Genomic DNA, 22,492 nt, shown 5'->3' with positions numbered 1-22,492 from the left:
AATGCATCCTCCTGATGATGCTTGGTTAGCAATATCATCTTTAGGCCTGCATATTATACCAACACTCGCTTTATATTTGCAGCCTCTGTGCCCCGAAAGCTCCATTTTGGCTGAAAATATGTTGCTCTTGGATCATAATTAAGACAAACAGCTAAATGCATTCCACATTGAGTCCCTATCCTTTCATTCGCTCATTCCAAACAAGGAGCCTTTTAACAGTAAACAATTTCATGAATACTTTCATAACAGCTCTATTTTTAGCACTCACAGATGAAAATAATACATAATGACAAAAAGCTACTATAAAATCAGTAATGCTTGAAAATGACACATTTTAAAATTGCAACAGCATGTCATCCCAGCTGAAAATGTGCAAAACCGAATATTTATCCACCCACTGACCACATGAGGGTGTGTTACGTTTCACAACCCCCTCCCTGGTCACTGTCATGGAAATGGCCTTTGTAGAAACCGACGTGTTAGACCTAATCTTGTGTTGCACAGAATACAATTAGAAGTCATTTAAGTATCAAGATTAGTTGTCACCATGACAAAGATAGGAAAAGTAAGAAAAGAATTCAGAACAGAAGGAAGCAATAAAATGATTAACAAAACCTAAGCAGGTAGCTACCTAAGTGGAGTTGTGGACTCAAATTTGGCTTCAACTTCAAGGAATGAAGTATCTCAAACCCAAAGTGGCAGGCTAAGATGTTCACTCCTCTTATTAACTTTTAGATTGGCAGAGCACCTATAAAAGGAAGCTCACCTTAGATGTCATCAGCTTCAGATGTCACACTCAATGAAAAATTACTGGTCAATGAGCAATGCCTGGCAGCTAAGGAGGAAATCTTAAAAATAATCCTTTGGATGGGCAACACTACAATAATTTCCTTAGTGGGTGAGCATCATCCAGAGAAAACTGAGTAAATCACAGCTCTCCATGTTCTTATTTTTAACATTAGGTTTAGAAATAACCCATATATAATTGATATTTTAGATATTGATAGTGTAAGAGGATTTGACATGTTACAGTGCTCTAATGCATAAGTCTTGTGATTCTGAGGTAAAATGTGCAATTAAGGAATTAATTTAGACTTCTGATGTTAACGCGAAATCTTTTAAGTTTGCGTATAATATTGGGACACTTAAAGCAATGGTTCTCAAACCTTCAAATGCATCAAAATCACCTGGAGGACTTGTTAAAACACAGCTTGCTGGGTCCAATTTCCAGGGTTTCTTTTTCAGTTGATCTAAAAAACGGTCTAAGAATTCGTATTTTTTAACAGGTCCCCAGGTGTTAGGATGTTGCCTGTCCAGGACCACACTTTGAGAAACACTGATTTAAAGGAACTTAGGATTCACATTACTCATTAGGTTAAATTATTAGACATAAGAGTCATTTAAGAACTTGGGAAAATGTATTAAGTCAGATGGAGTCCTTATGAAAGAAATCAATAATAATAAATTTATAAGTGAGGCATAAAACATTTAAAGAAGTTTAATGACATGTTTGTAAATGTTTCCAAAAATTAATCAAGGGTCCTACAAAAATGATTGCTACACTTTGCCAGTTTTATACCTAGACTACTAATATATATACATATATATATGCATTTAAAGGAAAACTGAGGGTTTGAATGGTAACTATATTAAACTGAATATTAATACTTAAAACCAAAGTCACCTCTGAATAATCATCTCTGTGCATAAAACTCACTCTTGAGAATGATGGAAATCACTTCATTTCTCCAGGGCTTCTAAGCCAGTAGATTGGAATCATAGGCATGAAGACGGACTAAATGTTTGCCATTTTACTAAACCATCTAACATCTACTTCAATGCTCTCACTCTGCTCAGAATCAGGGCTTGCTTTGAAGACAGTGGATTCAAACGAGTCCACATCTTGATCAACTCGAATTCTGTCTGCCTCCAGAATGAATCTCCTTCAAAAGCTAGGGCAGTCTTCCTCTCCAGCTCCCCTCCTGTCTTTCTCCTCCTGCACTGTCAGAGGAAACCACAGAAAGAAGAATGGCTTGTCAACATCAATCTTCCTCCAGAGACACTCCCTGAAATACCAGTGACTAGCTACACATTTGGAAACCTTTACTTCTGAGACCAATTTTCTCCCTGCTACAGTATATTTAGCCTTTACCAGCTTGACTTCTGGACCCAGCTGCTTTTTGTAAGGCCAGATGTATTTTAAATCACAGATGTGATCATTTAAATTAATTACATTTCTGTTTTTAAAAAGGGAATGCAGTCCTTGATTCCTTTGTCCATGTCAGAACTACTGTCCAACATTTTTCTTTTAGACCTAAAATCATTTATTTGACCCAAAGGAAAAAACTATGGAAGAATCTAAAGCTATCCTATGGTCTAGGGAGAAAATAAAATTCGTGAGATCCCTAAATTTCCATAGGATTCCATACTCTATTTGGAACTCTACTGAACTCTGAATGTCAATCAATTCCCTTAGGTCAGAGCTTTGCCCTAGTGTGTCCTTGGTTTAGACATGCTTTATGTGGGTTCCCAAAACAGTTCCTTATTTTCCAGGAACCTTAACTTTTGATCTAATCTTAAGTGAAAATTTACAGAAAGCTGTCACAGAAAAAAACATCTATGGTCAATTTCCTCCGTCCTCAAAATACAGCACTATGCGCAAGTAGTCTTGGGCAAATGCTATAGTTTAAAAGCTGTGTTATTAGAGTAGCAAGGGGCTAGAAAAACACAGATTTTATAATGGATGCTTAAAATCCTGGCTCAACTTGCCTAACTGTGCTTTATCTAAAAAAAAACCAAAAGGGGAAAATAATACATACTTAATTGAAATATGCCTGGCACATAGAAGATGTCCAATAAATGTCAGCTACGATTTTTTGTTAACCTAAATGATTATCCTAAATGATTATCACTCAAGAATTGGTCAGTCCCTTTGATGGAAATACATATGACCATTAAAAATTGTTTTACAAAACTAATATTACTAATATTAATATTATTATTAATATCAAATATTATACTAAAATACATTGTAAAAGTATTAAATTATAAATAATATAACTACAATTATGTAGAAACCTGTATATAGAGAAAAGAGAGAGAAATGTACCAAATTATTAACAAATTATTGTGGAACTACAGCCCTTTAAAAATTACACTTTCTACCTTTCTGTATTTGGGGGATATTTTTACTTAATCAGTATGGACCAAATGAACAAATTCAGTAAATAGAAAACTTTAAATCGTGAATGAAATTACATTGGCATAATGAACTTGCTTATTATAAATAACCAATTGCTATTGTCATGATACACAGCAATTATACTTTAGACCCCAAATACACATATTAACAATTTTTTAAAAGTTGCACCTAAATTATTATGTACTTGTAAGGTATAGCTTTTTTTTTTTTCAATAATGCTTTGAAGTAGATAGCGTGGTTATTTTTAGTTTTTTTTTTTCCATTTCACAAGTCAGAAAGTGACTGAAATCCAGCATACTCAGCCTCTTATTTGTGGAGCTGTTACAGAGCCCAGCGCCCTAGTGGACTGTGCTTACTGGGTACCACGTTCACCCTTTGCAAGCCCTACTGGAACTAGTCTTGTAGGCATGTTTCCACATCTACAAAATGGGCATACAGACATCTGGCCTCCTCACGTCCCAGTTTTATAGGAGAATCAAACAACATAGTGCAAGCATGAACTTCTTCAATATATAAATTTAAAGTATTTCCTGTTATTCCATTTATACAATATTAAAATGACCAACACTAATTGTGGATAGCCACCTGCTACATATTGTTTGGAAGACAGCTGCCACTTAGTAGATGCACATGGTAGTTCCCCTTTCCTTTCTGAAAGGTGAGAAAATGTTAATAAAGTTGTATATCTACAGACTTTCAGAGTTTTCAGGAGCATTGAAGGCCATTTATTTAACCTCTCCATATCACATGGTAATATGTTGTTCAGCCTGTTGTAGCACTTCAATTCAAAGACAGACTTTTTATTTCAGGGGCACTTTTATTTTTGGCCTCTATGAATTGTCATTTCCATCTACCACAAATCTAACTATTTCAATGAGCTCCAACAAAAAAAAAAGAGAAAAAATAAAAAAGAGTAACAACAATTTATTTTTTATCCTTAAGGAGATAATAAATACAGTTTAGAAACCCATTTTCTTTACTTTTCTTCTTTTCAACTTTCTTCTGCTGTACTTGGATTCCTCATCTGAATGTCTAATTTGGAAGCTTCATTTTTCCTGTGTTTTCACTAAGCATTGTTATTCAGCATACAAGAATCTTCTTTTTAAAATTGTCATGACATCAACATAATCCCCTATCACAGTACAGATAGAGTGAAAAAATTAGCTCCTTGGGGGTTAGCAGTGCATTCTGGGTAGCAATTTGCAAATATCTTGGTGTGAACCTCTGAAGTGGATCTGTAATGAACAAACCCCTGCAAAGGAATGATGGGAATGAGTCCTTTCCGAAGCACACTTCACGTGGAAACCACAGGATATGAAAAAGCTTAAGCCTCACAAGAACAACCTCATTCATGGAGAAACTTCCTTTGCTAATGCCAATTTAAACATAGGAATATGTTGAAATCTAAGTAAAGAAAATGTGCGGTTTCATCCATATTTTATTCAGCTCAGTCACTGTAAGTACTGTGCCTCCTTTTTACTCTGTGATAAAGGGCAGGATAGCAAAGATGACAAGTTGTGTGGATCCAATGGTTGACTGCACCCTGTGTTCCCACTCAGATAGTGATGGCTGGGAGATGGTCCTGAAAATTCATCTTCGCCCCTCACCATGGCAGGAGGGGTGTCCACAGACATGTCAACGTTTCATTCATAATAAAAAGGAAGCATTCTTGTAACGAAAAACTGCGTAATTTAGAAGACAATTTAATTAGGTTTAAAATGTTCTCTTGTGATTGCAATGGTTTTGGAAACTTCAGCTCCTCTCTGCATTTACTCAACGTCCCCAATGGTAGGAAGCATACCGCCTGGCACATCTTCCATCTCTCTTCATTGACCCAGAAAGTAAAGGAGAACTCTAATACTTGGAAAAGCAGTGGTCTCTCCCAGAATGAGAGGGCTTATTTAAATATTTCTCAAGGAAAACTCAGCAGCTAACATTCATACCCACAACACAGGGAAGCCCTTATTAATAAAAGATAGCCTGGGTATCCCCAAATTCCCTATGCCCTGTCTCCCCCCAACATTTTCTCAAGAATTTCAAGTGGCATTTTTCTGCTTGGTTTAAAGAGTTTCCTGAAGACATATGAACTGTGTTCTGAGGTGGGTAAAATTCTTTGGTTATGGAGCTGTTTCCTTGTTTTCAGCAGCCAGTTGAAACCCATCACGGTTTAAAAATAAGTGTCAAGATTGTGCTCTAAATAAGGATGGAAGCCTGTATACAGTTAGTGATGTTTGATTGTTTTAGTGTTTCATCAGGTAATTTTAGTTATGAATATAGAAATATCACAAGTTTTATGGCTTCCAATTGGATACAGTAATAACATGCTTTCATTAAGCTATAGTCACACAATTTGTATTTTCCATTTCTTTAGATCATCAGTGTAGTATCTTCAAAAAATGCTAAAAATTAGAAAATGTGGATTAAAAACATAATCTACATCATCTTTGTAAGAAAATGGCTACAAAATCTCAAGTAGCAAAGCATCTTGAGACAAACTATGACCACAAAAGATGACTCTAAAATTATTTTCTCCATTGTATGGTCCTGGAGGAACTTGGTTTAAACAGGCTTTAGCTTTGGACAGGTGCAACTTTTCAATATGATCTTTCCCCATCTTCTCAAAATCTAACTTATGGAGATAATAACAGCTCACCCTAGAATATGACTCTTTGGAACAGTCAAAAGAGGCAGTAAAGCAGATGACCATAAGAGACAGCTGACGGAGGTGGTAATTATGATTCTGTAAAATCAAAACAGTTAGATGAAGGCACTGACACCATCATTTACGCTGACAAATGCATCAGCTACCAGAGGCTGCAGGCAGGAAGCCAGGAATACATACTAAGGATGTGAGCAGGAGGCTGGACAGCTTTCTTGAGTGATGGCAAAAAGGCTGTCTAAAAGGTCAGTAGAGGTGTTCTGTGAGCAGTAGTAAAGTTCAAGAAAGGTTGAAGAGCTTATTGAGTTCAGCAAAATTCCCAGGCAGTTTCTTTGCTTACTTTCTTCATTTTTCCGGGACAGATAATCATCATGGACAAGGATAGCTCATAAATGAAGAAGATGACCAGAGGAGCAAAGGGAGGACAGGCATGGGAGAGAAAGGGGTGGCACCAAAGGGAAGAATGAAGGGTGAAATCACACTCTATTCATTTAAGAATAATGACATGAATTGTCAAAATCAGAAAACTCCTGCTCGTAAAAATATTTAACATTTCCTTAGGGATGGCTGGTGATACCTATTCAACAGCCTCTCTGAGCCTTATTGTCCCTCATATCCTTGGCTTTCTTCTGATGTGAAATAGGGCTGTAAAACAGATATAACACTAATGAAGATCTAGATGTCACTCAGTCAATTACTTCCATTGCCTTGAGCAAGATTCCCTAGTTTATCTAGTAATGTCATTTGTAGACCAAAGTATTTTGAATCCAATAACACTGCTCCTTGTAAACATGGCTTGCTGTTGTCCAGTTGTCTGGATCTCGAGTGATCACTTCATCTCTTGGGACCTCAACTTCTTCATGTATTAAATGAGAAAAATGGGCTCAGGTTGTATCCTATCCAATCCTCCAAAATCTCTGTTTGGGACACAGACACAGGAACTACCCATATCTTGGCTTTATGTTGTATTATAGTTATTGTTTGTCTCATTTGTTTCTACAACTGATTGATTTAATAAATTTTATAGAATACTCTGTATTTATGAAACACTTTCCATTTCAATGATCGATTGTAAGTTGCAAGAATAATATTTGCCCAACCCCACTGATAAATAAATGAGTATATATTTTGTATCTTCTTATCCAAATATAACCCCACAGTTGCCAGCGAGATACTCCAGTGTCCAGGGTTACCAAGGGCAAACCAGCAACCAAATTTCTGGCTATAAAGCTATAAACGTCTTCCCTAGTTTTTCAGTGTTCAGAGAAATGGCATTAAAATTAGTATTGCAGATATAACCAGATAAGTAATTCTCTAAGACTGATAAGATAGTGAAACAGCCAGTCCAACTATGGTAGGACAACATATGGTTTTATAGGATGAAAGCATCTTTTCTTTAATAAAAATAGGTTAATAAATTACAGCTTTTCCTTATTTGCCTCAGGGATAGGAATAATTTCATTAAAAATATAACTAATACAAATTTATCTCTTTCTAATTTTTCATAAAATATACCATAGATACAACTGATACAATTTGTATGGTTTAATTTCATTTTTGTACTCTGGATACACTATGCTTTTTCACTCTGATTTGTTGGGTCTTTCCTCGAGTTTGGAAAATTCTCACTTCTTTTTTTAATATGTTTTTGCTCATCTTGTTAGATGGGAAGGGACTTTCTCTTTCAACCTTCCATGTCTCTTCCTTTTTCTCCCATTTGTTCCATCTCATTATGTATCAGTGTGGGCTTAAGGTCATATCACTTGCCTTCCCAGATTTGAAGCCTATAACTGTGTCCACTATCCTCCTGCCTGCCACCTTCAGACCACTGGATAAAATATTAGCTTTTGTATAAAGTGAAATATGCAAATTTATATACATTTACTTATGTTTATAAAGAGAAAAAAATGAAAAGATAAATTTAAAAATCTAATAAGATGGATTTCTAGAAGGAAGTAGAGAATAGCATGAAGGGGAGAGCTGGAAATGAGAAGTTTTAAAATGCATTTTCTTCTATTATTTTGACTTTGAGACCATGTAGATATTTTAAATCAGACTAAACAAATAAAAAAGAAAATATCAAAAATGCACTTCAAGGATGGGCCATGGTGGCTCAGTGTAGAGTTCTTGCCTGCCATGCCAGAGACCTGGATTTGATTCCCAGTGCCTGCCCATGCAAAAAAAAAAAAAAAAAAAAACCACAAACAAAACGCACTTAAGGGAAGGCCACAGTGGCTCAACAGGCAGAGTTCTTACCTGCCATACCGGAGACCCAGGTTCTATTACCAGTGCCTGCCCATGCCAAAAAAAAAAAAAAAAACCACAAACAAAACGCACTTAAGGGAAGGCCACAGTGGCTCAGCAGGCAGAGTTCTTACCTGCCATACCGGAGACCCAGGTTCTATTACCAGTGCCTGTCCATGCAAAAAAAAAAAAAAAAAAAAAAACTGCCCTTCAGAGTGACATAAGTAAGATGCTCTGGCAAAGATGTCCCTTAGAAACAGTAAAAAAAAAAACAACCATACAAAATTTGTCAGAGCAAACTTTCCCAGAACTCTGGAAAATGAAGACAAACAAATTTCAGCAAATGCTAAATCAGAAAAAAAGAAAACCTAAAACCAGTAGGAACATTTACCCTTGTTTCTCTCTCTCCCTTATCCTTCTGTTCAGTGCAGCAGTCTGTGGGGCCAATAATGGTTTAACATCCCGCATGGTCCCTGTGCAGGGAACTGGTGCCTTGTTATTAGCACACATAACGAACAAATGGGGTATGTTTGTTGGTCCCAACCTGCTCTGCAGAAGACTGACTCGAGGCACTTAATTGAGTTACCCTATGCTGGAATTTACCTGGGACAAAAGAGTGGTACCGAGAGGTGGAATGGAGCCAAGTAGCCCTCCGCCACCTGGGGTAGAAGACTGAGACTGGACACACAGCACAGTGCCCAACGCCAGAAGGGAGTAGTTTAAAAGGGAAAATCCTTTCTTGGAAGTGAAAATTCATGCATTCTGGGGAATTCTTAAATACTATTAAGCATGCTCAGGACAAGACTCATACTCTGAAAAAAAAGAACAAAAATCTAACTGTTCATGGTGAGCTGATCTATACGTTCTATATTGACGGGGCTAAGTAGCAAAACAGAGCTTCAACACAGAGCCAGCTTAAACTAGAACCCTGAGGAAGGTGAGGAATCTGACTTCCAGAGTTAGCACATCAAAATATTAGTGTCCAGACTTCAACAAAAAATCACAAGGCATACAAACAGACAGGAAGAGTTGACCCATTCAAAAGAACAAAATAAAATAATGAAAACTATTGCTGAAGAAGTTCAGAGACTGGAACAACTAATCAAAGATGTAAGTCAACTCTCTTAAATAGAATGAAATCACACAAAGCGTCTCCCCAGTGAAAACTGAATAAAGCTAGAAATCAATAACAGAGGGAGCTGGAAAATACACAAATTTGTGGAAATGAAACATACTCTGAAGCAACCAATGAATCAAAGAACTCACAAGGGTAATCAGAAATATCTTATAGAAAGATGAAAATGAAAATTCAATATATGAAAATTTATGGAATGCAGCAAAAGCAGTGCTCAGAGAGAAATTTATGGCTATAGGTACCTACATTAAAAAAGAAGAAAGATTACAAATCATTAACCTAACTTCACATTTTGATGAACTAGAAAAATAAGTGTAAACCAAACCTAAAGTTAATAGAAAGAAGGGACTGGTAAATATTAGAGCAAAGACAAATGAAACACAGAATAGAAAAATAATTGAGAGAACTGATGTAACCAAAAGTCAGTTCTTTGAAAAAATCAATAAATTGACAAACATTTAGTTAAGCAGACAAAGAAAAAAGAGGGAAGATGCAAATGACTAAAATCAGAAATGAAGTTGGGCCAATTACTGCCAATCTTGAAGTAATAAAAAGGATTGTAAGAGAATACCATGAACAACAGTATGCCAGCAAATCAAATTAGCTAGATAAAATGCACAAATTCCTTGAAACACCCAATTTTCCTAAACTGACAAAAAAAGAAAGAGAAGAAAGACTTCTGGGGAAGATGGTGGGGTAGGGAGCTCCCAGACTCACTCCTTCTACCAAAACGATGATTAAATAGAAACAACTATTGTCTGAAACAACTATTCTGAAACTCTGGAGTTCAGAAGAACAGTGTGCAGCATCTAGGAAAGAATGGGAAGAGGAGACTGATAAAATATAGAAAGAGCAGCAAATCGCTCTTTCTGCATAGCAGCTATTAGTGCCCATTCTCCACTCTCGCAGCAGACTACCAAGGTCCAGTCACTGGCTAGCTGCTGGTGATGTAAAGGGACAGTAAAATTCTTTCCCCCAAGACCAGGGGTGGGCACGGTCTATCATTGTTCATGGCTTTTGATTAGCAAATTCATATTGGTAGGTCCTTGCTCTGAGGGCAGTTATTGTTTCAACTCACCCTGGACAAAGGTGGCAGCAGCCAATGTTTCAATCTTTCCAAGACAGGGGTGGAGGTGGTAGAGATTTAAAGACAAAGTGCATCCTCAAGGCTGCAGGGGACAGTTAGCTGAAGGAAACTAGGAAGCTCAGCTTTGGAAAGCCATTGGAGAAGCTCTTAGTTCCCTTGCTGACCTCTTCCCAAAAACTTTGAAACTGGTCCCAGGTCCTGTTTTGGCTGGGAAATACTGATTTTGGAAAGTCCTTTCCAGGGTTACCTTTCTCTCAGAATTTGCCTCCAGGCAAAAGCAACTTGAGGCAATAAAAGGAGTATAAAAACTAAAAACCCAGACAGTCTGGGCCTGCTGGCTTCAAACACCTGAGAGAGGGAGGTCTTTCTCCTGGGAAAGAGATGGACAGACAACCTCCTGTAAACAGGGGAACTCTAAAACAACTAACAAGAAAAAGCCCAGGACAAGACAGAGGCACAAAAAGACAAGGAAAACTATGCACACTGCGTTCACTTTGGGCAGACCTTACTGATAGAAGGGCTGAAGTTCTAGAAACTCTCTATCTTATCACCAGCTGGTTACAAAATCAAGAAACAGACATCCCAGGGGACAAATATGACTTAATATGATTAAAAATACAGTGTGCAACAAAAAAGCACAAGACAAATGAAGAAATAGTAAATGATGGTTTACCTATAGGAAGAGGATAAAAGTCCAGAAAGCACCAATGAAGAATATGAGAATGTGGACATACCAAACAGAGCCTTTAAAAACTGATTTGAGGGTGTTGTGATGGTGGCTTAGTGGCAGAATTCTCACCTGCCAGGCCAGAGACCCGGATTCAATTCCTAGTGTCTGCCATGCAAAAAACAAAAAAAAACAAAACAAAAACAAAAACTGATTTTAAAGACGTACAAGGCGATGAAGGAAAGTACAAAGAATGAAAGGCTACTAGGAAAACAATGAATGACCAATATGAGAGTCTAAGTAAAGAGTTAATTTTTTTAAAAAAGAGCCAAACAGGACTATTGGATTTGAAGACCACAATACCTGAAATGAAAAATGCCCAGGATGGTTTCAAGAGCAGACTGGAGCTGGCAAAAGAAAGAATTAGCAAACTTAAAGAAAAGTCACTTGAAATGAATCAAACTGAGGAGCAAAAAGTAAAAAGAAATATTAAAGGCAAAAATAGCCTAAGATAGCTATGGAACACCACCAAGCATACCAATATATGCATTATGGGAGTCCTGGAAGGAGAAGAAAGAGGAAAAGGGGCAAAAGGAATGTTCAAAGAAATAATGACAGTGAACTTCCCAAACTTAGCAATTTTGTGAATATGCACATTCAAGTTGCTTAGAGAACACCAAACAGGATAAACATGAAGAAAATACACCCTGTCAAGTAGTGATTACACTATCAAATGTAAAGGACAAGGAGAGACTTCTGAAACCTACAAGAGAAAGGCAACATGTTATGTACAAGAAAGCCTCAGTTTGACTGAGTTCTAACTTCTCATTGGAAACCATGGAGGCAAGAAGGAAGTGGGTTAAAATATTTAACGTGCTGAAACAAAACAATTGTTACCCCCAAATTTTATATCCATTGAGATTCTCCTCCAAAAATGAGGAAGAGATGACATTCTCAGAAAAACAATAGCTGAGGGAGTTCATCGCATTTAGACCTGTCCTACAAGCAATACTAAAGGAAGTTCTTCAAACTGAAAGTAAAGGACACTAGACAGGGGTTCAGAGCAGCATTAAGAAATAAAGACTTGTGGTAAAAGTAAGCATTTGGGTAATTATAAAAAATGCTACTATTGTATTGTATTGTTTGGTATGTAAACCCACTTCTTATTTCCTACAGGGGCTAAAATACAAATGCATTAAAAGTAAAGATAAATCTATGGTTTCATACATGAAATGTACAAAGACATAAGTGGCTACAAGTAGAAAAATATGGTGGGGAAACAGAAAGTATAGGAAAGGTATATGTGCATGCTACTGAAGTTAAGTTGTTATCAAATCAAATATCATTGTTATCTATACAGATTATAGGTCATATACATATTGGGGATATTAAATTTTAAGCCCATGGTAGCCATATGTAAAATAGATGAAAACTATATCTGGATAGAAATTAGAAGGCACTCAATATGGTACAACACAAATCAAATAAATGTAGAAATAGGCATTAATGGACTAAAAAGGTATATGACTTACAAAAGCAAAATAGGAAAATGACAGAAGAAAGTCCTATCTTATCAGCAGTGACTTTCAATGTAAATCGATTAAACTTTCTGGTCAAAAGGCAGAGATGGGCAGAATGAATAAAAAAGCATGACCCAACTATATGTTGTTGGCAAAAGACTCATCTTAAAGTCAAAGATACAAGAAGGTTGAGGGTGAAAAGAAGGGGAGAAAATATACTATGCAAGTAGTAACCAAAAGAAAGCTAGGATGGTATGATTGCTTAAAGCTGTTATATACCCAGAAAAGCCATGTTCAGTCTTGTGGAGAAAGATCTATTATTGGGTGGGAACTTTTGATTAGGGTGTTTCCATGGAGAAATGACCCAAACAATTGTGGGTGGGACCTTTTGATTAGATTGTTTTCATGGAGATGTGACCCTGACCATTCAAGGTGGGTCTTAATCCTTTTACTGGAGTCCTCTATGAAGAGAATAAAAGTCAGAAAACATAGAGAGAGCTCAGAGCTGATACAGAGGACAGAGATGAAACCAAGAGACACAGATGTTTGGAGATATAGAAGGAGAGTGCCCAGGAGATGCCAGAAGCTGTGAGAGCTGTTTGAAACCAGAAACCAGGAGAGAAGGACAGCAGACGTGATCATGTGCCTTCCAGCATGATAGAGAAAGGCCCAGACATGGTGGTCTTCCTTGAGTAAAGGTATCCTCTTGTAGATGCCTTAATTGGACATTTTTATGGCCTTAGAAATGTACATTTTTACCCTAATAAATCCCCTTTATTAAAGCCAGTCCATTTCTGGTATATTACATTCTGACAGCTTTAGAAAACCAAAACAGATAGCTATATCAATATTAGATAAAATAGACTTTAAGTCAAAAAAGTTATGAGGGATGAAGATGGCCATTAAGTACTGAATAAGTGACAATTCAACAGGAAGATGTAACAATTATAAATATACACCTAGCATCAGGACACCAAAATATATGAAGCAAATACTGAGAAACTTGAAAGGAGAAATTTATAGCTCTACATTAATAGTAGGAGATTTTAATACACACTCCCAATAATGGATAGAACATCTAGTCAGAAGATCAGTAAAGAAGTACAGAACTTGAATGATGTACTAAACCAACTGGAACTAACAGACATATATATAGAATACTGCACCCAACAAAAACAGAATATGCATTCTTCTTGAGGTCACAAAGATCATTCTCCAGGATAGACCATATGTTGGATCACAAAACATTTTTCAATAAATGAAAAAACATCAAAATCATATAAGGTACATTCTCTGACCACTAGAGAATGAAGCAGAAACCAATAACAAAGGAAGAAATGGAAAACTCACAAATATGTGGAAATTAAACAACACACTCTTAAACAACCAATGAGTTACAGAGGAAATCAGAAGCAATATTAGGAACTATCTTGAGGCATATGAAAATTAAAATATAACATAAAAAAACGTATGGAAGCAGCAATGCTGAGAGGATATTTTCTAGCTCACAATGCATAATTTAAAAAGAAGAAAGACATCAAATTTGAGACCTAAACTCTAAACTGAAAGAACTAGAAAAAAAAGCATTATCTTAACCCAAAAGGAGTAGAAGGAAGGAAATAACATTGATTAGAGCAAAGATAAATGAAATAGAAAACAAAGAAACAATAGAGAGAATTAACAAAACCAAAAGTCAGTTCTTTGAAAAGATCAATAAATGCAGCAAACCTTTAGCTAGACTGACAAAGAAAAAAGAGAGAGGATACAAAGAATAAAAATCAGAAATGAAAAGGGGAACATTATTACTGGACCCGCTGAAATTAATCAAACTAAAAGAGGATACTACAACACTGTGTGCCAATGCATTATATAACCTAGATGAAACAGACAAATTCTTAGAAACCCACAAACGACCTACACTGACTTAAGCAAAAACACAACATCCCAACAAACCTATTACTAGTAAAGAGACTAAATCAATCATCAAAAACTTCGTAACAGAGAAAAACCCAGGACAAGATGGCTTCACAGGGGGCATTTTACCAAACGTTCCAAGACTTAATTCCAATACTGCTCAAACTTTTCCACAAAATTGAAGAGGAGTGAACACTCCTTCTTTCATTCTACAAGGCCGATATTACCCTCATATCTAAGCCAGACAAAGACACCACAAGAAAAGAAAACTGCAGGCTGATACCTCTTAAGAATGTAGATGGAAAATACTCAAAAAAATACTAGCAAACAGAATTATATACCATAATCAAGTAGGATTTATTTCTGATATGCAAGGTTGGTTTAACATAGTATCAGTGAATGTAATACTGTATCTTAATAAAGGGGAAAAAATGCATGGTAATCTTAATTGATGCAGAAAGACATGTGACAAAACACAACATTCTTCCTTGATAAAAAAACACTTAGAACACTAGGAATAGAAGGAAACATCCTTGACATGATAAAGGACATATATGAAAGTCCCAGAGTTAGCATCCTACTCATTGATGAAAGACCGAAAACTTTCCTTTTAAGATAAGGAACAAGAAAAGCATGGATGGCCCCATTGTTATTCAACACTGTACTTCAAGTTCTTTTCTGAGCAATTAGGCTAGAAAATGAAATAAAAGGTATCCAAATTGGAAAGGAAGAAGTAAAGCTTTTCCTATTTTCATATGATATAATCCAATGTAAAGAAAATCCTGAAAAATCCACAATAAAGCTAATAAATGAATTCAGCATAGTGATAGGGGTAAGATCAACACCCCCAAATCAGTAGTATTTCTAACCACAGGAAGTGAACAATCAGAACAAGAAATCAGGAAAAAAAATTCCATTCACAACAGAACCTAAAAGTCAAATATCTAGGAATAAATCTAAGCAAGGATGTAAAGGACTTTTATAGAGACAACTACAAAACATTGCCAAAAGAAATCAAAGAAGACCTAAGTAAATAGAAGGACATTCTGTGTTCATGGAAGATCAAATATCATTAAGATACCCATTCTACCTAAAGCGATTTGTAAAATAAATGCAATCCCAATCAAAATTCCAAAAACTTTCTTTGCAGAAACGATAAAAGGAAACATCAAAGGGTAAGGGGCCCCAAATAGCTAAAGCCATCTTGAAAAAAAACAAAGCTGGAAGATTCAAGCTCCCTGATCATAAAACTTACTCCAAATCCACAGTTATCAATACAGGATGCACTGGCAGAAAGACAGACATATAGACTAAAGGAACAGAATTATTTCTGGAATAAATTCCATTTGGTTATTGCTCCAGTTTGCTAGCTGCCAGAATGCAATACATGAGAAACAGAATGGCTTTTAAAAAGGGGAATTTAATAAGTTGCTAGTTTACAGTTCTAAGGCTGAGAAAATGTCCCAATTAAAACAAGTCTATAGAAATGTCCAATCTAAGGCATCCAGGGAAAGATACTTTGGTTCAAGAAGGCTGACGAAGTTCAGGGTTTCTTTCTCAAGTGGAAGGGCACATGGCGAACATACAGTTTCTCTCTCATCTGGAAAGGCATATGGTGAACACGGTCAGGGTTCCTCTCTCATCTGGAAGGGCACATGGCAAACATGGCATCATCTGCTAGCTTCTTCTCCTGGCTTCCTGTTTCATGAAGCACCCCGGGAGGCATTTTCCTTTTTCATCTCCAAAGGTCACTGGCTGGTGGACTCTGCTTCTCGTGGGTATGTCGTTCTGCTCTGCTCTCTCTGAATCTCCTCATTCTCCAAAATGTCTCCTCTTTTATAGGACTCAAGAAACTTATCAAGACCCACCCAAATGGGTGGAGACATGTCATCACCTAATTCAGCTTAACAACCACTCTTGATTAAATCACATCTCCAAGGAGATGATCTGATTACAGTTTGAAGCATACAGTATTGAATAGGGATTATTCTGCCTTTATGAAATGGGATTTAGAGTAAAACATGGCTTTTCTAGGGAACATACATCCTTTCAAACCAGCACAGTTATGGTATATAATCCTTTTAATATGCGGTAGGATTCAGTGCATGGATTTTTGAATCTATATTTATAGTGTAAACTGATCTAAAGATTTCTTTTCTTTGTAATGTCTTTGTGTAAAATATCAGTGATTGCTAGCCTCACAGAATGGATTAGGAAAAGTTCCCGGATGTTCAATTATTTTGGAAGAGTTTAAGAATGATTGGTGTAAATTATTCTTTGAATGTTTAGTAGAATTCACCAGTGAAGGCATCTGGTCCTGGATTTTCCTTCAGTGTGAGGTTTGTGATTACTGCTGCAATCCAGAATATATAAAGAAATGTTTCAATTAAACAACAAAAACATAAATGACCCAATTAAAAAATGGGCAAATGACCTGAATAGATATTTCTCCAAAGAAGATATATACATAATGATTCAGCACACGAAAAGATGCTCAACTTCTTTGGTCATTAGGGAAACACAAATCAAAACCACAATGAGATATTACTTTATGCCTACTAGAATGGCAATTATTTTAAAAAATAGAAAATAGTAAGTGTTAGCATAGATGTAGAGAAACTGAGACCCTTATACATTGTTGGTAGAATTATAAAATGTTATAGTCACTATGGAAAATGGTTTGGCACATAGAATTACCATATGCTGTGGCAATACTACTTCTAGGTATATATCCCAAAGAACTGAAAGCAGGGACATGAACAGTTATTTGTACATCACTGTTCATAGCAGCATTATTCATGTGAGCCCAAAGAAGGAAGCAATCTGAGTATCCTTCAATATAATTTCTTATACATATTACAACATGGATGAAGCTTGACTACATCATGTTGAGTGGAACAAACCAAACACAAAAGGACAGATATTGTATAATTTCATTTAAATGAAATACCTAGAATGAGAAAATTCATAGAGGTAGAAAGTAGTCTACAGATTACCAGGGGCCAAGGAGTAGGGGTGGGAGGGTAGGTGAGTCAGACAGAAACGGGATGCAGTGATTAATGGATGTAGGGTTTCTACTGGCATTGATGGGAAAGTTCTGGTATCGGATGGTGGTGTTGGTAGCACAACACTGTGAATGTAATTAACTCCACTGAATTACACACTTGATATGGTAAAAATGGGAAATTTTGAGTTGTATAATCACTATCACAATAATTTTTTTAAATACATTTAACTGTTCGTCAACTGAAGACTATATAAACAAAAAAAACACAAAACAAAATGAACCTAGTTGTATATCAAATTACTATCATATTATATGTAAAAATGAGTAACTTCAAGTAAATTTTAAATAGAGTATCTTGGCCATATACCTCTATAACATATGAGGGTAACCAACCATCCAAGTTTCCACAGGAAACTTTCCTGGGATTCATGACTTCTAGAACTAAAATCAGGAAAGCCCCAGGCAAATCAAGATAACTTTGTCATCCGTTCTAAAGTAAATAATAAATACAAAGAAATCTTAAATTGAATGCTGTAATTTAATCAATGTAGTAGTTTTATTATTATTTTAGATCTGTTATGGATATAAGGTAAGAGAATTAAAGTAATTATATTAATGCTTTTATGAACCAAGTTTTCAGCATAAGAGAAAAGCACTATGAGTATGAAAACAAAGTTAAGTAAAAACAAGGAACAAGTAAACATGAACTAGCAGGAATTTCTTGGCAGGCAGAGGTAGCAACAGTGTTATTTTTTCACCCCTCCACGTCCCATTAGAAAAATAGAGAGCAATTCAGACTATAGAACCAATAACTCGTAGGTAAAATTTACCACAAATCTTTAACAAAATATCCTGACAAACTCCAGAGGAAGGGTCTGTGGACAAATCATGGTATCAACATCTGTGGCAGGGATTGTAGAGGCAAGCAAAGGGCTAACTGCTGGACCTGAGTACAAAAGAATCCCCAAATAGTCAATAGGTACTTACTAGAAAGTGTGATGAACCTAAAAGTAATCCGAAGAGATTTGAAAACTCATAGGAAATTACAAGACATTCATAGGAAGAGCTGAATGGGTTGGAGCTCTAGATACAGGAGTGATCAAAACTAACCAACTAAAACCCACCCTGAGGAGAAACTGCTAGAAACAGATTCCAAATATAACATGTCAAAATTGATAGAAGCAGAGGAAAAGGAAGATACAGATAAATTAGGAGACAAGAAAGGAGATAGACTATATCAGAAAACACAGGTCAGATTTATTGAATTTTGAATTTTTGAACACTTGACAAAGACTAAAAGAAAGGAAGCTTTAGAATTGTGGACCTGAAATGCTAATGTGACCCACACTGTCCTCCTAAAAGTTCAGTAAACCTAACGTCATCACACAAAAATGAGCAATAAACAGAATTGCATCTAATGTCAAAAAAAAAGGGAGGGGGGATAGAAAAATGTCCCTACAGATATTGAAAGTATTCCAAAAGTTATGGCCACAAAACAGTTGAAACTATAATCAATTAGTTTAAAGCAACTTAAAAGTAATTTTAAATATAATAAAAAATACTAAAGAACAACACAAATTCAAATAAGAAAACTAAAATATGAGTTGATAGAACCAAGGAAAGAACTAGAATGCACATTGCAGTAAATAGTAATAAGAGGGGTAGAAGGTGAAAACACAAAGTTTACAATCAAAGGGTTAGAGAAGCAGAAGATAAAAACAATGAAAATTTTCAATCGAAAGAAAAGAAATGGATAAAAAACATTTGAAAGAGAGAGAGTGGCACATACAACTGGTAGCCAAAGAAGAGCCAACACATATATACAAGGGTTCCTGAAGAGGAAAACCAAGCAATGACATGGAACAAATGCTATAATTAAGAATATTTTACCAAAATAAAAAAAAAAAAAAACTGAAACTATCTATGGAAGGATACAAAGTGAATCTAGGAGAAACAACCCAGAATCACAGCCTGAAACATTATAATCTTTGGGCCATTAGACAAAAAAAAAAAAAAGTTGCTTATTAGGGAAAGAAAATCAGATAGGCCATGAGAGTTGTTTGCTTTTGGTTTTTTGTTTTTGCTTTTTTAACTTTGTTTTGTTTTTAGTAATATTTTACACCATAATGGTGTAACAAATATAAGACACCTAAGGAAAGGCAATGTGAGCTAATGTAAGCGATCGTATCCAGCCAATCTGGACTTCAATTATAAAGGCCACAAACACTAATCAACCCACAAGAATTCTGAGAATATGTTTCCCCTTAATCCTTTCCTGAGGACTCACCTAAACAATGGGCTTTAAGTCTCTAAAATGGCTGGAGAGACATTGGCATAAGATCTAATATGTCCCCTCAGAGGCTGCATTTGGCCTTACCATGTTCCTATGGTAGGAACGACCCTTAGCGTCTTCCTCAGAGGTCTGAGCCTTAAATCCCTGACACCCCTCTTCTAAACTCCTAAATTCTTGCACTGCTTTCTTCCCTCTGTTCCCAGAGTCTCAGTATAGTAGCTACATTTACTGTTACTATTTCTGGGGAAACTCAGCATTTCAAAAAATTTGTTTCAGTTCACCACTATATGTGTAACCAATTCTCAGTTTTAAAAGGTAACTTTTTTTTTTTTTGCATGGGCAGGCACCAGGAATCAAACCCAGGTCTTTCGCATGGCAGGCAAGAACTCTGCTTGCTGAGCTACCATGGCCCGCCCTAAAGAGGCACTTTTTAATTAGAAATATCAATATAAACACATTTTTTGCTGAGAAAAGCAAATCTTCTTGCTCTGTCAACTGAAGACTGAGAAGTTATGACATACCAGTAGCAATGAACCCAGGTCTCTAAATACTATTCCCTCCAAAAAGGACCAGAGTTCTTGGGAAAAACTGCTTGTCTAGGTTTAGAAAGGAAATGAGCCTGAGCTATTTTATTAGGCCAGGAAGCAAGGATGTTACCAAAGACGAATGTGATCACATGGGCCAAACTGGAGGAGGTTTCACTGGCCAAAACCTGGTACAATTTGTGAAAAGGAAAAAATGAATGTGATGCATTGAAACACATCAAATATGTTGTAAAAAATTCATGTATTTAGAGGAGTGTTAAAAATTCATGAAATTATAATGATACTAAAAAAATGTAAAAAAAAAAAAACAACTCATTGCTAATCAGAAAAGTGCTACAGTACCAATTCATTCTAAAAGCTGATAAAACAAAAGACACAATCAAGGACTTGCCTTTCTGTACAAACTGTATTTCAAATAGGTGAGAGAATAGTCTTCTTTAAAATTCACAAGGAATTACAGACCTAGAAACTATTTTGAAACCTGTAATGAAATAAATAATGAATGTAGGTCACAATTGTCATGAATATTAAAAACATCTGTTGAAACACTGATGGAAACTTTATAATAAATGGATGGGCTAATAGAAACTGAACCTATAAATTAATCTTGGTGTGACTGAAAGTACCTCAACCAGATATTATGTGCCTGAGGTGTTAATGCAGTAAGAAAATCACATGACCACCTACAAAATATTATCTCAACAAAAACTGGATGTGAATAAAATCATTCCCTAAATCATACTCACAAAGGACACATTTTAACCTTCATTTTAATAGATTTTAGTCATTTGTGGTTTTCCAACATCTTTGAACATTCTCCTCACATTTTGTTCATTTCCTATATTGAATATCCCTCCTTTCCAAGGAAGAAGCCAAGAAAATTCATATCTCTAAATTCTTACATAGTTAGAACTTCCACAATGACATGTCAGCATGTCTTGAATTTGGAAATGTAATGGAGAGAGAGGAAAATGAAAGTTCTACGAAACAAGGTAGCAGAAGTCTCAGGAACAGCAGCATGGAGCTTCTGGGAACGAGTCTTAAAGACCATAATTGATGACTGGCAGTGACATCCTGTGCTGGGGTGGGTATTATATCTCTCATGTAGATTCAGAGACCTGCTCTGAGGATCTTCTGGAAATTCCTTTCTGCTCAAAGTAGTCAGGTGATAATATTATTTGCGACCAAATATTGTTTGCAACCAAATATTGTTTGCAACCAAGAACCTTAATGTCATCCACCCAGAGACTCTTTGCTATTTCCTTGGGCCAGTGGGTGAAGTGTTCTAGTTTCCTGTTCAAGGAGGGTTTAGGCAGGCAAAGCATTCAGCTTTATGCAATCATCTCAGTTCTACCTCCTCAGCTCACACTGTGGGCCAAGGCCATCTCCCATCTCACATGGCCAAAAACTCCATACCTAGCCTTTACTCCCAGAGCTTTTATTGGATTTGATACACTACTTCAAGGGTCAACAAGCTATGGCCTGATGCCTGTTTTCGTAAATAAAGTTTTACTGCAACTCAGTCACCTCATTTGTTTATGTATTATTTGTACTGCTTTCTTTCATGCTACACAGGCAGAGTTGAGTAGTCACAACGAAATTATCTGGACCACAAAGCCTAAAGTATTTACTGTCTGGGACTTTACAAAAATGTTTACCAATCCCTGGCCTGCTAGATGAGATTGACATTATCTATGAGTTTTCTTTTCATTACCCACACCTGGTGATTTTTCTTTTCATTTCAAGTTCAAGAGAAAGACAGACATTTGGTCTTATTTCTTTGGTGTGGGCAGTCGATGCCAACTTGGTCCACCATGGTTTGTTGAGTTGCACAAACTGAATTACAGCAGGGGATGAAATGCACGGTATCAAAAAGAAAGAGGAAAACTGGAATAATGAGAGTTTCAAAGCAGCTTATAATTTGTTAAAATGTGCATACTGATTTTTTGTTTTATCAGCAAATAAAATCTCTGCACTTCCCCCTCTCCTTATATAATTTTAAAGCTATTTTCCCTTCATTGCACAGATACTTTCAACTTCTTTCCCATTTATAAGTTCACACCCATTAAACATCACAAATAATTGTGCAGGCCTCCTTACAAATGAGTATTCATTTACTTGTTTAAGTTTCGATCAAAAGGAAGATATTCTAACATAAAGCTTAGAAAGAGCAGTGGGAGGTAACTGTCTAGATTTCAAGCCCATGCAGCTATTCTGGT

The 22,492-nt window shown here is 36.2% G+C and overlaps 1 long non-coding RNA gene across 1 annotated transcript in view; it reads right to left on the bottom strand.

Annotated features, from left to right (window-relative positions):
* Positions 1-1,708: 1,708 nt before the first annotated feature.
* The window catches only part of LOC143662657 (uncharacterized), a 129,558-nt gene continuing 108,774 nt past the window's right edge, over positions 1,709-22,492 (bottom strand). The window contains exon 4 of the long non-coding RNA XR_013165523.1: positions 1,709-2,001. This is a non-coding gene — a long non-coding RNA (uncharacterized LOC143662657). The remainder of the gene's footprint in view (positions 2,002-22,492) is intronic.

The sequence above is a fragment of the Tamandua tetradactyla genome, chromosome 18 (genome assembly GCF_023851605.1).
Source record: "Tamandua tetradactyla isolate mTamTet1 chromosome 18, mTamTet1.pri, whole genome shotgun sequence".
In the NCBI taxonomy this organism is placed as follows: Eukaryota; Metazoa; Chordata; class Mammalia; order Pilosa; family Myrmecophagidae; genus Tamandua; species Tamandua tetradactyla.
This window is presented reverse-complemented; position numbering and strand designations above follow the sequence as displayed.